Source organism: Schistocerca piceifrons, chromosome X, assembly GCF_021461385.2.
Source record: "Schistocerca piceifrons isolate TAMUIC-IGC-003096 chromosome X, iqSchPice1.1, whole genome shotgun sequence".
Classification (NCBI taxonomy): domain Eukaryota; kingdom Metazoa; phylum Arthropoda; class Insecta; order Orthoptera; family Acrididae; genus Schistocerca; species Schistocerca piceifrons.
Window position 1 is genome coordinate 544,278,092 of NC_060149.1, and position 15,470 is coordinate 544,293,561.

The following is a 15,470-nucleotide window of genomic DNA, read 5'->3' on the forward strand; positions in this document are numbered from 1 at the left end:
CCAGGGAAAACCTATGAAGCTATGTTACCAACCTGGCGACCATTTTGAAAACCACCATTTTGGCGGCACATTATAACTTTTCGCTGAAAAAGGGGTCATGTGACTAGTCAAACATACAAAAAATTACACGAGAAAAATTCTGATGCGTTCAATTTGAGCGTAGTTTCATTATCCTACAGTTGTGACTAATGTTTCATTCTTACAGATGTGAAAACTGATGACGTTTTCGTAAGGCAAACACATTGAGCTAAAATACGTTTTAGACAGGTAAGTGCCGGTAAAACTGTGAGGGACGGGAAAAACCCACCGTGGTTCGACAACAAAGTTAAGAAACTACTGCGAAAGCAAAGAGAGCTTCACTGCAAATTTAACCGCAGCCAAAACCTCTCAGACAATCAGAAGATAAACGATGTCAATGTCTGCGTAAGGAGGGGTATGCGTGAAGCGTTCAGTGAATTCGAAAGTAAAATTCTATGTACCGACTTGACAGAAAATCCTAGGAAGTTCTGGTCTTACGTTAAATTGGTAAGTGGATCGAAACAGCATATCCACACACTCTGGGATGATAATGGCATTGAAATGGAGGATGACGCGCGTAAAGCTGAAATACTAAACACTTTTTTCCAAAGCTGTTTCACAGAGGAAGACCGCACTACAGTTCCTTCCCTAAATCCTCGCACGAACGAAAAAATGGCTGACATCGAAATAAGTGTCCAAGGAATAGAAAAGCAACTGAAATCACTCAACAGAGGAAAGTCCACTGGAGCTGACGGGATACCAATTCGATTCCACACAGAGTACGAGAAAGAACTTGCCCCCCCCCCCCTTCTAACAGCCGTGTACCGCAAGTCTCCAGAGGAACAGAAGGTTCCAAATTATTGGAAAAGAGCAGAGGTAGTTCCAGTTTTCAAAAAGGGTCGTCGAGCAGACGCGCGAAACTATAAACCTATATCTCTGACATCGATCTGTTGTAGAATTTTAGAACATGTTTTTGGTTCGCGTATCATGTCATTTCTGGAAACCCAGAATCTACTCTGTAGGAATCAACGTGGATTCCGGAAACAGCGATCGTGTGAGACCCAATTCGCTTTATTTGTTCATGAGACCCAGAAAGTATTACATACAGGCTGCCAGGTAGATGCCATTTTCCTTGACTTCCGGAAGGTGTTCTATACAGTTCCGCACTGTAGCCAGATAAGCAAAGTAAGAGCCTACGGAATATCAGACCAGCTGTGTGGCTGGATTGAAGAGTTTTTAGCAAACAGAACACAGCATGTTATTCTCAATGGAGAGACGTCTACAGACGTTAAAGTAACCTCTGGCGTGCCACAGGGGAGTTTTATGGGATCATTGCTTTTCACAATATATATAAATGACCCTTTAGAAAGTGTCGGAAGTTCCATGCGGCTTTTCGCGGATGATGCTGTAGCATACAGAGAAGTTGTAGCACTAGAAAATTGCAGCGAAATGCAGGAAGATCTGCAGCGGATAGGCACTTGGTGCAGGAAGTTTGCAACTGACCCTTAACGTAGACAAATGTAATTTATTACGAATACATAGAAAGAACTATCCTTTATTGTATGATCATATGACAGCATAACAAACACTGGTAGCAGTTACTTCTGTAAAATATCTGGGAGTATGCGTACGGAACGATTTGAAGTGGAATGATCATATAAAATTAATTGTTGGTAAGGTAGGTGCCACGTTGAGATTCATTGGGAGAGTCCTTAGAAAATGTAATCCACCAACAAAGGAGGTGGCTTACAAAACATTCGTTCCACCTATACCTGAGTATTGCTCATCAGTGTGGGATCCGTACCAGATCGGTTTGACAGAGGAGATAGAGAAGATCCAAAGAAGAGCGGCGCGTTTCGTCACTGGGTTATTTGGTAAGCGTGATAGCGGTACGGAGATGTTTAGCAAACTCAAGTGGCAGGCTCTGCAAGAGAGGCGCTCTGCATCGCGGTGTAGCTTGCTGTCCAGTTTTCGAGAGTGTGCGTTTCTGGGTGAGGTATCGAATATATTGCTTCCCCCTACTTATACCTCCCGAGGAGATCACGAATGTAAAATTAGAGAGATTCGAGCGCGCACGGAGGCTTTCCGGCAGTCGTTCTTCCTGCAAACCATACGCGACTGGAACAGGAAAGGGAGGTAATGACAGTGTCACGTAAAGTGCCCTCCACAACACACCGTTGGGTGGCTTGCGGAATATAAATGTAGATGTAGATGTAAATCGTATCAGGAGGGATTGACATCTGTGTTGTCGAAGAGGACTTTTACCAATGCGACTGAGACTGACTTCTCATTACTGACAGCGTGGTAATGAAACTTCTCTCAAAATTTGTAGCAGATTAACCAATACCTGGAAGACTGAAAGCGGCTACAGATGAATCAACATCAGCCACTGTCCTAAAATCGTTCAGTAACAGTCCATATTGCAGTACTCGCTGCTTCTCGTAATCTCGTAGTAAACGTGGGTCATCCGTACATCAATAATGAGAATATAGGCAATACATAAACAGCACCCTTACGATATGTATATGTTACAACATCTGCCCGAGGATGTGAGAAATCTTCGAGTTTAATTTTTAGAATAAATCTCACGTGAGCTGGACGAAAAACATCATTTTTTTCTTATGAAGTACGGTTTACGTATGTAACTAATGTCTCTGTGAACGGAGTGATAAATAAACTGAACCACAAGTACTAGTCAGATGTCAATCACCATCCTATGTATACAACCAAGGTAGTTGGTTTATCGAAAGAGATCGTTTGGTATGTAATGTGGGTCCTTTATCGGCAGTTCTTAGCCGAAGACGTGCTGCCCATCAGTACTGTGTGAATATTATAGGCACATCCTGGTACACAGTTTTCCTAGAGATTGACATATTGTTGAGGTTCAGTGCTGTGGCCGTCAAGTATCCCAGGTTTATTTCCCTAAATTTCTATCAGTTAGGACACGATCAGGTAACCTTGCACACCTCAGGGATTGGCGTTTCTTTCCTAGAGATCACATTAAGGACCATCTGGAATCGGTGAAAAGCATAAAAGAAATCTCATGCTACTAGATTTTAAATATCTGCCTATCCACTTTTTTTTTATTTTAAAAGGGTGGTTCTTTTTTATTTTAAAAGGGTGGTTCCAAACGTCTGGCCCACTTTCGAGACTCTGTGCGCCTATTCGTAGACGAGGCTGTTGTCTGTGGGAAAATGGCAAATCCAGCAAAATTCAGCGAAATGCAGAAAGACCGGCAGAGGACCGGCGACTGGAACAGGGACAGGCAGTTGGCGCCGAACGTAATTAAAAGTATTGTATTGTCTTTAAACAAGCTAACAGGCCCGCTACTGTAAGAGTCTGGTGCGGCCTAAAGTGGAAAAATGTCAAATGTGTGTGAATTCCTAAGGGACAAAACTGCTGAGCTCATCGATTCCTTGACTTACACACTAGTTAAACTAACGTAGGCTACCTTATGCTAAGAACAACGCACACACTCATGACCGGTTCAAATAGTTCAAGTGGCTCTGAGCACAATGGGGCTTATCATCTGAGGTCATCAGTCCCCTAGAACTCAGAACTACTTAAACCTAATTAACCTAAGGACATCACAAACATCCATGCCCGAGGCAGGATTCGAACCTGCCACCGTAGCGGTAGCGCAATTCCAGACTGTAGTGCCTAGAACCGCTCGGCCACCCCGGCCGGCCCCATGACCGGGAGAGGACTCGAACCTCCGTCGGGAGAGGCAGCGCAATCCGTGACATGGCACCTCAAACCGCGCGGATAACGTGGAATTGCATAAAACAAATAGTAGGAAAGGCATATAGATAGCCTGAGTTTCATTGGGAGAGTATTAAGCGAATATACACTGACTAAAAAAAGAAATTAAAAAAGTCGCAACATGAAGACGGAGATGTGCGTTTCTACACATGAAAAATGATTATTCAAATTTCGCGCCAGTCGCAATAAAAAGTGGCGCTAATAGCGCCACTCTGAGGATGCACATCAGGACTGTAGCCACTTACATGATTGCTGACAGCGGTGGTCATGAAAATGTACAGTTGCAAGAAGACCAGGCTCCGGACGGCCGCGTGGCACTATCGAGAGAGAAGGCCATCTTATTCGGTGTACGGCTCTAGCGCATTGTATTACATCTGCAGCAGCAATTTCAGAAGCAGTTAGCACCACAGTGACAAAACTAACTGTTACAAATCGGTTACTTCAAGGACAACGCCGAGCCAGACGCGCTGTAGCATGCATTCCACTGACCCCAAACCACCGCCATTTGCTGCTTCACCGGTGTCGATCAAGAGCTCATTGGAAGGCGGGTTGAAGGTCTGTTGTGTTTTCTGGTGAAAGCTGGTTTTGTCTCGGTGCCAGTGATGGCAGTGTGTTGGTTAGAAGAAAGCCAGTTGAGGGCCTGCAGCCAACCTATCTGCATACTAGACGCTCCTGACCTGCACCTGGAGTTATGGTCTAGGGTGCGACTTCGTGTGACAGCAGGAGCACTTTCGTGATTACTCCACTCACCCTCACTTCAAATTTGTACATCAATCCGATGAGGCGATCTGTTGTGTTGCCGTGCATGAATATAAAGATGTGACGTGCTTTCCAGCAGGATAACGCCCACCCACATAACGCTGTTGTAGCCCAACGTGCTCTACATAGTGTTTACATGCTGCCTTGGCCTGCTCGATCACCAGATCTATCTCCAACGGTGCACATATGGGACATCATAGGACGAGAACTCTAGTGTCATCCATAACCAGCATTATCTGTCCCTGTATTGACCGGCTAGTTGCCACAGGTATGGAACTCCATCTAAAGAACTAACATCCGGAAACTGTACAACACAATGCAAGTACGTTTGCACCCTTTTATTGAACATTCTGGTGGTTACACGGGTTATTAATGTACCAGCATTTCGTATTTGCAATGGCTTATCTCGTGCTTACATTAACCTGTTGTCTAGCAATGTTAATCACTTAAATATATTACCTAGACAAATATACTCCCGAAATGTCATTACTCTACAGTAATTACTTTTTGGTGCTGCGATTTTTTTTACGTCTGTTTATTTCCCCCGAAAAGAAGGGGCAAACAACTCGTGTGGTTCTTGATTACAGCTCATCAATTAGGGACACTTACCAGGTAGGATTAATAGTGGAGACAAAAATATCCAATGAAGAAATGCACATTTCTTCACGACATCGCATTATAGTTGTAAGTGCTATACGAAGATTCTCAACAGACTCCAGTGGCAGGAGCTACAAGGGAGGCATTGTGCAGGACGGGAGTGTTAGTACCAGTGAGAACCGAGTAACGTATTACTTCCTTCCACAAACGTCCCACGAAATGGTCACGAAGACAATATCGCAGAAATTAGAGCTCATATCGCCCCTCACTGACAATTATTCTTACCATACGCCAGAGAACGGTGGAATCTTAGTGGTATTAGATGTACCTTCTACCATACACTGCAAGGTGGCTAGCAAGGTATCGACTCGATATTGATGCAGAGGTACAACACCAGAACGAATACGCACACGTGAGATGCGCTGGACACTTCTGAGTGCTGACCAAACCGTCTGAACGGGACGGAATGCTCAGACTCGGAGCGGCAGATGCCTGGCCATTTCGAGGAAATGATGAAATTTCTTGGATACTAATATATAAATTAAAGTGAAAGTGCTACATATCTGCGTAGCAAGTAGCAGCACGTTGTTCTTAACAAGGATAAGTGTTAAACGAGAAAGTTTTTACGGGCGCACACCTAGGGCACATTTCTGTGCACGGCATGTATAAATGACGAGTCAGATAACATTGGTAGCAGCATGAGGGTACTGGCGGATGATGCTGTTGTGTATAAAGAAGTTCCAACGCGAGAAATATTTATAATAAATGAAGAAAACACCATCTGGGTACAACATTTTGTAATGGCTTCTGGTTTTGGTCTCGCATGCAGATCATATTCAGTTCTGGTGTCGCAAGATGTAAATTGTCAAGAGTGGTTTTAAATCATTCGTTGACAAATTACTCCCTGAGGCACCACATTTGAACTTGATTCGAAGGTCAGACTGGAACAGGTAGTAGTTAATGAAAGAAGTGGTGATCCAGACTGTGTTCTTCATTTACTATAACAACTTAGATCACGATTCCTAAAACTTTCCATCAGTTGTAACCAAAAGCTGTGTCAAACTTAGAGCAAGAACTCAAGAGGATCGATGCTTCAGGAACGAAATGGTGGCTGACCGTCAACCATTGTGCATACGTATGCGTAAATACACAACATTCAGCTGTCACACCATTTGATAATCAGGGGAAAGTATTAACGTGACATTGCATGTGAAATTCGTTGAAATTTGACATTTTCTGTTTTCTACTTCACAATGTACTTTGGATTTTCCTGAACATTTTGGTATATAATAGTACATTAAAATCAGACAATTGTGAGACCTTCAAATAATATTTTGAATATTGACGTGTGACTGTCAAATTTCGCGGCTATGAATATATTACCACAGTTGAGCTGTCATATCTAGGGAACTACACGGTGTAGAAGACTGTGAATTGCATTGTTTTGTGCCTACTGCTACGCCTAAGAAGTTGGCATTACGAATAAACAAATCTGTCCTTTATTTTTGGTACTAGTTTTCTTTGAAAGTAGTGTGATTATTGGGTATTTTTGTAGTAAGCTAACTTCTATTGCTTTTTATACGTAAATAAAATGACTTAGCGTAAAAGTTACTAAGAGAAACGCAAATTGGCGGGTAACAGATATGTGAGACTTTCATTTTCTTCTGAAGTACTTGAAAACACTTGTGTTAGCAGTTGAGGAAACCACGATAATGTTTCTGAAGTGACCACGCCCCCTAGTGCATCGAAAAGGAAAGTAACTTTAGAAACGGGTGACAATGGTGAAAGCAATGATATTATGGCAATCAAACCTACTTACAGAGATTTTGCAAATCCTGAGCTACTAAAGAAGTGTTTACATGGGAAGACCTAGAATGTGAATGAGTCCTTCAGTAATGTTGTGTGGTGCCGTGTGCCTGAAAATGTATTTGTTGGCCTTATGACTCTAAAATTACAGTGTCTGATGCTGTAACAACTTTTAACGGTGGGGACTATGAAAGACGTAAGGTTCTAGAGAAGTTAGGGGTAAGATATGGACAGAACACAGCTAAAGAAGGGCAAGATTAGCTTCGTGTACGTGAAACAGAGTTAGCTGCTCAGCAAATGACAAAAGAAGCCAGAAAGAAAAGGAGGAGGCAAGCACTGGGCTGTTGTGAAACTGAAGAAGACACAGACTATGGACCAGGGCAATTCTAGTGCATAAAAGACGCAGAATTGTGAGTCTGTATATGAGTTTGTAATAAAAAAGTTTTAAACCTCAATATCTCTGAACCACATTTTTTGCGATAAATGACCCGTTTGGCAAAAAATTAATGATGGTAGAAACATGGAATTTTCACAGCATGCCAAGTGTGAAATTGAACACATATAGAACTAGAATAATTAAAATATTCTGAGCTGTTTTGTTATTATGTTCATTTATGTACAAAATTCTGTCAAAAACTTGAGTGTTTGAAAAAAAGATAACATACCACACAATACAATTCTAGTAATAATTCCAGTTCAGTTTATCTAGAATGTTGCATTCAATAATTATGGAAAATTGTGAGTTGGTGTCTTAAAAAGTTTCCAAGATAATGGGTCAGCAAATTCGACGATTTAACATTGGCGGCGTAGGACATACAATGTCCCCTTAAATGGAAATGTAGGCAAAGAGATAGAAAATTCAAAGAAAAGTCGCAAGTGGGTCTTCCTACCGCATACATCTCACAAAATGATGACGTCGACAAAAATTACAATTTAATATATAGTTCAAATACCACAATCTGAATTCATTACTTTGCTGCTAAATTGCAGTTAGATTTTAAAGCCTGGATATGACTTTAGTATCTTAGTTTAATGAAATTTATTAATATTGAAAAAGAAAACACTTCCTAATGTTCCGCTAAATTATATTTATTTGCTCACGAATCGGCTTTCGGCGTTTCATCCCACCTTCAGGTGACAACAGAATGTCCCAAACATGGATATACATGATGTGTGGCCTACATAGATATTATTTGTACAGAAAATACAAAACTGACAAATTGTTTACATAGGAAAACTTTACAATAATTGCATTAGCTAAAAAGGGCTGTAAAAAAAGTTTTTGTGTAGAGACACTTTTGAAACATGGTGAGAAATGCGATGAATGTGTATATCGGATCCGGTATTTGTAACAAAAACTTAATTTAACAAATGGAAAAGTGTGTGATCATTTAATACTACGCTGGCATTTTGTGTAACGTGTTTGTTGATTTCCATTATTTCCAGTAGGGTCATTTTTCTGCTTTTCTAGACAGAACGTAAAAATCCTCATTCTACATCATATGGATGGTTTTCTGCTAAACGATGATCAGCAATGGTAGAATCGTTCTTCCTTAATCGATAGCTTCTCTCATGGGCACGTAGTCTAATGGTCACAGCTCTGCCTGAATGATTAATATACACCTTTTCACACTACTTGCAAGTGATTTTATGGACACCTCTCTGTCCAAGAGTTGCAATTTGTCTTTACTAGTGAACAAAATTTTTAATATTTTATTAGTATTATAAACACCTGTACATAACGGTTAACTGCACTTTGTTACCACACTTCATATTATTAACTGAATTTTCTGTCAGTGCTTGACAAAACATAAAAATAATGTCTTCGCGAGCAAATAAATATAATTTTGCGAAACGTCAGAAAGTGTTTTCCTTCTTAACACTATTGTTATGTTCTGCGAAGCACTGACGGACAATACAGTTAAGTAATTAATTGTGCTGACAAAGTGCAGTTAACCATCATGCCCAGGAGATTATTGAAACAGAAGTTAACGGCCACGCAACATACTTGGCTCAACTGGGAGTGTCTACATCGGAACGTTACTTCTAAACACGTCAACATTTAATAGAAGTGTACTTCCCCAGCTGCAGTGAAAGCTATCAATATCGGCGGGAGAATGCGCGTAAGAGAATAAATGGAAAACTGGTACAGAATCCGTGACAACGTAAGTTCACATTTAAAAGTTTGTCACATGTTTACTACGCCCGTCACACATCCGTGCGTGTTAGCCATTTTTTATCACCATGTGTGTGAATACGTAAGCAGAATTGTCCACCAAATGTATCTACACCAAGAATCAAAGCCATTACAGTTAAGAAAATGTAAACCGTTGGCAACACGTGTTCCCAATCAACAGTTTGCTGATCGAATAACGAAATTATTGTGGATGAGCTCAAAGTGTTGAATAAAAAGTATTAAAAATGTTCCGAAATGCACAGTTTCTGAATAACTGCTAGATGTGCTAAATGTAGATCTTCATCTCCCGTTACATGACGTTGTTTATATGAAACGTTTGGTTAGTAACTGCTACTGCTGTGAGTGAAGAACTCCCACGCAATGAAATCAGTAAGTCAAACAAGTTCAAGAAGAAAATAATCTCCAAAAATGTCATCGCTACTAAAGCCAAAAAGTCAAACAGTTTAGTTCTTTTGAAGAAAGCTTATCACGTTACAAAAGTGAACCAGTTCCATGTTCCGACTTCCAAGATCTGCAAAAAGGTCTGACATCAGCTTTCAATTAACAAATAAAAACCACCATTAAATCATTTAATATTATTACATCTGAAACCAACAGCAGTATACTAGCTAATATTAATCCCATGGCTCCTAGATTAAAAGGTTTACCCAAGTTACATAAAGATGGTGTTCTAATACGCCCTATAGTGTCATTCTTCCTTGCTCCATGTTATCTACTACCTAAAGAGCTTAATTATGTCATTAAAAAGAAAATCAGTTTTAAAACTGAGTTTTGTATCAGAAATTCTATGGCTCTTGTCGACAAAATCGCAGATACGTAAATCCTACCCAGTTCTAAAATACTATCGTTCGGTGTCACTAGCTTGTTTACAAATGTTTCCTCTATTGAATGTATAAACGTGGTAATAGAACTTTTGCACAAATCCAAATTAATTTCTATAAAATTACCAAAAATAATAAGTTACTCAAAAGTATGTAAAACAGAATCACTTCCAGTTTCAGGAAACGTATTACACTCAATCTAATGGCCTAGCTATGGGTTCACCTCTTAGTCCCACACTTTTCGAAATCTTAATGGATAATCTCGATAAAATTTACAGAAAGAGCCACTGAATTTTAAAATTAATTACGGGTACAGATATGCCGATGAAGTGCTGTGTTTGTGGACTGGTACCCCTAGATAATTAAGTACATTAGTACAGCACTTAAACCCGTAATATATGAAAATTCAGTTTACAGTGGAGGTAGGAGGCTCTTCTATAAATTTCTTGGACCATAATACAGCTATCAGAATAAAAAGAAACGTATTTATCCTGCAACCTCCCAGTATCTACACAGCCACAAAGATGCAGCTTTCCATTAAATGGTGCATCGCCTCATATCTGTTCCATTATCCGAATCAACTTTTTCAAACAGAACTGCAAACCATCAAACATATCGCTTCCAGTAATGGCTGTAGCCCTGCACTGATTGATAATATTCTACGGAAAAATTAATAAAATTACATCACTTCTGTACACAGGCCAACGGCAGACACTTAGTAATTACAAATCATGGTCTAAAATTCCTTATATTGGCAACTTTTCAGACATTCTTGTGAAATAGTTAGTTTCACAACTACAGACCAGCACTTTATAATACCAGTAACATATATATATATATATATATATATATATATATATATATATATATATATATGTATATAATTTTGCTGAACGTTAGAAAGTGCTTTCCGTTTGAATATAATTATAAAGTTCTGCCAAGCACCAACGGAAAATTCAGTTAATGTTATGTAATTATGTTTGTCTGTAATGCCTTATTAAATAAATTATAGGTTAAACACATTCCTACATTTCTGCAGTTGTTTTAAAATGAAACATACAAGTCTTGCTTCTCTCTGCTCATAGCCATGTAAATTTTTAACGGTTCCCTACCTTATAAGATGGGGATATGTTTCTTTCAACATCACTCTTTGTCTAATATTAAATCTCTTAATTCATCATCTGTTGCTTTCTTAAAGCAGCTGATTAGTACTCCCATAAAATTATGTGTTAAATGATGCTATGGTATGAGCATTTTGTGCACGTCGTTTTCCCATCAGAGCGGGTCAAAAAATCTCACTGGCCCCATATACTACGTTTTACGATGCATAATGGACTTGTCGGCGCTCATAAAGCTATGATGCCAACATACACTGTATCCGCTATTACATTCGTTTTTCTGGAAGAAAGTTAATGATACAACAGCTGTAAATTTCAATATAACTCAAAGGAAACAGATATTTTAGGCACTTGAACAAAGCAGAGCTGAATATCTCACATTTCTTAATGTCTTTCCGTTTAGCATAAGTAGAAGTATTGATGTTGGCAGTTAATTTGTCCAAGGATCATATTTCAATGACGTAGAATTTGATAATTTACTACCAAGGAAATACAAATTATGTATACAGACGCTTAAATGCAAACACGTGTTTAGTGTGAACTAGACCGGACAGGACGAGTAGTCGACCATGTCGTTGGTGAACGAACCACCCCGGTGTCAGTGAGGAGTTGAACTCTGAGAAGTTGTGAAGTATTATTGTTATAAACTCACGATCATCCTTTTTTAAGATTATTAATGCCTACTCTGAGTTTTTTACCTTATCGTTAGTTTTCAATTTTTTGGTCCTGTCCTCCTCAGTTGCGCGTAATACTACGGTATGTTGATGATTTTCACTTATGGACCGTCTGACAGCAACTGAATAAAACACAATTTTAGTGCCATACGCGTTTCGCCTTTATTTTCTGCAAGGCATCATCAGTGGCCTGTAATATGTGCATATGTTAGCTATTTTATTTACATTTTTTGTCACTGTGCCTATAGGTTATAAACAGTTCTGGTGGTTGGTATTTCCTATTAAGTAGTAATGTTTTGAACTGTACTTACAGGTTGCGTAGACAGTTTCTTACATATTATGCTCCTGTTGCATTTTTGGTCTTGTTCTTCTTCCTATGAGCGCCAATTTGCTGTTTTTTCTGCATTCCACAGCACTATGCACTGAACGCTTTTTTTAATGCAATGTTTTGGTTTCTGTTGCCGACTGTCAAATTGTTTTGCCAAAGATCGAATATTACTGCCAAACTTATGAGTGTAACTATCGAAGTATCAGTGGTCTGTTCGTGTATGCATTTGTGCGTGCGCTTGTGTGTGTGTGTGTGTGTGTGTGTGTGTGTGTGTGTGTGTTTTTTGGTGTCATATTATTTTATTTTATTGTATTTAATTATTTATTTTTGTTTATGTCCTGTGTATGTGTGCGTGTGTTTTGGTGTGATTATATATATATATATATATATATATATATATATATATATATATATATGTGCTGTGTATGTGTGTCTGTCTGTATTTTGGTGTTATGCAATTTTTTTTTTTTTTTTTTGGGAGGGTGTGTGTGTGTGTGTGTGTGTGTGTGTGTGTGTGTGTGTGTGTGTATTTTGGTGTTATATACTTTTTTTATGTTATCATTTCCTTTATTAAGTGTAGTAAGGAGCCTGTGCTGATGTGTGTTTGTTCATTTATCACATGTTTGTTTTCTGCTATGGCTTTCTGGATGTGGAAGTTCTCTTGCATTTGTATAAGATGTTTGTCATGGTTGGTTATTCTCATTATTTTCATTTCTTGTTCCATGTTTGTAGGATGATGGTTGTAGTGTTTTAAATGCTCTGCAAATGTGGAATGGTTTGTTTCATACTTCCAACATCTGATATGTTCTTTGTATCTTGTTTCAAAATTCCTGCATGTCATGCCTATGTATACTGCATCACAACTTTGACATTCAAGTTTATATATTCCTGATTGTTGGAATTTGTCCCTCTTGGTAGCTGGCTGGCTTAGGTGTGATTGAAGGGTTTGCCCAGGCTTATATGCTATTTTGAAGCCCTGTCTCTTTAGGATGTTTGCAACTCTGTGTGTTAGTTTATGTGTGTAGGTCATGGTGTACCATCTGGTTCTTTTCTGTGTGGTGTTGTCATTGTGTGTGTTTGTTGAGTGTGTTTGTAAGTTTTCAGCTTGTGAGTTCTTTTGTATTGTGGAAATGTTGTGTTTGTTTTTTATTTGTGTTTTTATTTTTTGATTGAGCCTGTGTACCACATGTGTGTCATACCCGTTGTTCCTAGCTATTTGTATGATCGTGTTCATTTCTTGTTCATAGTTTCTCTTACTGAGTGGGATTCTGTTTAATCTATGTAACATGTGCCTTAGTGCTGCAAATTTCTGGCTTTGGGGGTGGTTGGATGTGGAATGTATTATTGTGTCCGTGGCTGTTGGTTTTCTAAAGATGTTAAATGTATGTTTCCATTTTCTGAGCACAACACATACATAGCAATGAAACATTTACATAACAAACATAAACACAAGATAATGAAACTAACAGTAAAAAAGACGCAAAAATACATTTACAGTTTATATGTGAAACCACATGAACACCAACACTCATTCCATCCACGCTTAGTTAACCTAACAGAGACAGAACTACACGAAAACGAAAAAATGCTCTTCGAAAAAGGTTTGAAACACTGCACCAATAGCAAGGTGAACAATCAATACATAGAAAATCTCATAGTAGAAACCGAACACATCCTTACGCGTGAAGAACAACAAAATAATTGCGAAATAAACATAGGACTGACAAGAGAACTAGTAAAAGAAGAAATAAAAGGCATAATAAAACAAACACAGCAGACACACAATAAGAGCAACCAAACAGAAGCAGCTACTATGAAAAGGTTAAAACAAAAGTTAACAAACAACAACGTATTAATAACAAGAGCAGACAAGGGCAATGTAACAGTACTCATGGATAAAGAGCAATACATCACAAAAACCAAGGAATACATAAACACCAACGCAATACAAAAACTGAAGTCAGATCCAACTACACGATTCCAGGCAAATGTGAAACGAACACTGAAAAACATTGAACACACACTCACAGACAAACAAAAATACTACTTAACACAGAAAAACCCACAAGCACCAACACTCCGCAGTCAACCGAAAGTACATAAAGACGGAATGCCAATGAGACCTGTTATCAACTTCAAGAAAGCCTCAACATACCGCATAGCCAAACACCTCCAAAAGTTAGTTACAAAACACTATAAAGTAGAAAACAACAGAACAGTGATAAACACAGGAAACCTAATAGAAAATATACAGAACATACAGGTACCACACACAGCATCACTGATTTCATTCGATATAGAAAATATGTATACCTCCATCCCTATCACAGAAACAATAGAAATCATAGAACAAAATCTCTCATCCCACAGCAACCTCACCACAGACGCAATAAAAGAAATAACAGATATGCTCAGACTGACAACTGAACAAAACTACTTTCAGTTTGAGGAAGAATATTATCTACAAACTGATGGACTGCCCATGGGATCCCCAATATCAGGAACACTAGCAAACATTTTCATCAGTCACCTTGAAAATCTGATATTTGATAAGATAACCACAAATGAAAGTTTCAAAATCATATATTGGTACAGATACGTGGATGACATTATTTGTTTGGTAGACGAGCCAAGTGAAAAAATAGATGAACTCCATTCAGAAATAAACAAAGCTCGTAAGAACATAAAATTCACACTTTAAAAAGAAAAAGAAAATCAAATAAATTTTCTTGACATTACAATTAAAAAAGAAAATGGAAAACATACATTTAACATCTTTAGAAAACCAACAGCCACGGACACAATAATACATTCCACATCCAACCACCCCCAAAGCCAGAAATTTGCAGCACTAAGGCACATGTTACATAGATTAAACAGAATCCCACTCAGTAAGAGAAACTATGAACAAGAAATGAACACGATCATACAAATAGCTAGGAACAATGGGTATGACACACATGTGGTACACAGGCTCAATCAAAAAATAAAAACACAAATAAAAAACAAACACAACATTTCCACAATACAAAAGAACTCACAAGCTGAAAACTTACAAACACACTCAACAAACACACACAATGACAACACCACACAGAAAAGAACCAGATGGTACACCATGACCTACACACATAAACTAACACACAGAGTTGCAAACATCCTAAAGAGACAGGGCTTCAAAATAGCATATAAGCCTGGGCAAACCCTTCAATCACACCTAAGCCAGCCAGCTACCAAGAAGGACAAATTCCAACAATCAGGAATATATAAACTTGAATGTCAAAGTTGTGATGCAGTATACATAGGCATGACATGCAGGAATTTTGAAACAAGATACAAAGAACATATCAGATGTTGGAAGTATGAAACAAACCATTCCACATTTGCAGA